Genomic DNA, 1,642 nt, shown 5'->3' with positions numbered 1-1,642 from the left:
AGTAGCCGGTATGAGGCTATGGTTTGGATTTGTGCTGGAAACAGTGTTGATAACCCAGGCATGTTTTAGCTACTGCTGAGCAGTGTTTGCGCAGAGTTAAGCACTTCTCTGGCACTCACCAACCCAAGAAATCCCCCAACTCAAAATAAGAGAAAGACTGAGCTCACAGGCTAATTAGCATTAGAGTGAAGGAATCATTTAACCAATAGAACTGTGTAGACAATGAGGATTAATTTCTTTGTTTGATAAAATGTATAAACAGTGAAAAGTTTTGAACAACTTCAGGACCTCTACTGCTGAGAAGCCCTGGGTAAAGAGGGAACAACAGAACATCGCAGGATCCATGGGTGGTGATTGCCTTCTGCTTGATCTCTCACTCCCTGTCTCTCTCTCTCTCCTCTCTTGTTTATTTCTATCTCCCTACCTCACATTTTATTTTTCAACAAAATTTGTGCTATTAACTTCAGCATATGGTCTCATTTGCACCTTAATTCAGGCAGAGGCACCTCTCAATAACTAAATCATAACAGTGGTGAATGACTTCCTTGTTTTATTTTGCTTGCATGCACACTTTTTGCTTTACCTATTAAACTGTCTTTATCTCAACCCATGAGTTTTCTTAGTTTTACCCTTCTGATTCTCTCCCTCATTCCACTGGGGAGAAGTGATTGAGTGTGTAGCTGAGTTACCAGCTGGGGTTAAGCCACTGCAAACTCTCAAACTGACTCTTCTCAGTGGAGAAGATGTAGTGTGGAAGCAGTGAACTGTAATAGCCCAGTCTGTACTTACACATTTTGCACAGACAAGAGAAGCACTGCAAAGTTTTCATAAGTTCACCATAGAAACAGATCAAATTAACTGTCTCTATTCCTTTTCCCCCTCCCTACTCCATCAGTCTTTGTATATCAGAAAGTAAAAATCTACAAAACTACTGACAGAGCACTAGAAGAATTTCTGAGACAGTGCAGGAAAAATGAAGTTTCAACTCAGTATAAGGATAATCTTTCATTTCTTTTCTCACCCATACAATCACAATGAAAAATGCTCTTCTTATTTCACTAAGACACTAAATATAAATATATAAATAAATATGTATTTCTGGACCTCCCATTTTGTACCATGATGGCAAGCAAGGTCTTCATTGTTTAGTCTGTGAGAATCTTTTTCTGCTGCTTCTTGTTTTACTCATTTACATAAGCAGGAGATAAAAATAAGAAAGATTTTATATTGAAACCTTCAGATTTGTGTATCCTCTGAGAATTATTTTGAAGATAAATAGATTTTTTTTAGCTGAACTTTGTTTCCTAAGTAAATTATGACCCCAATTTTGAAACATCCATATGCATGATTTCGTGGTTAGTTTACAGGAATAGACTTGTTATACAGTTGCAAGCAAAAGCTTTTCCTAATTAATTAGGAAAAACCAAAAACATGAGGCAGGCTTCCAGGAAAAACTAATTGCAAAAGCCAAGGGAACTATTTAACTGGAGTGATTATAGGGCTGCTGAATATGAGAAAAGTCACAAATTCAGTGTGGTATATTCCTTTGGTGACAAAAATAGAGTTTTTTAAATCTTTACCCTGTACTAACACAGTTTGTTATTTACTTTTTTAAAAAAGAGCTCCTATTTCTCTGTGGAAA

Source organism: Empidonax traillii, unplaced genomic scaffold, assembly GCF_003031625.1.
Source record: "Empidonax traillii isolate 1590-97213 ecotype Southwest subspecies unplaced genomic scaffold, ASM303162v1 scaffold140:size1466565, whole genome shotgun sequence".
Classification (NCBI taxonomy): Eukaryota; Metazoa; Chordata; class Aves; order Passeriformes; family Tyrannidae; genus Empidonax; species Empidonax traillii.
Note: the sequence above shows the minus strand (reverse complement) of the source record.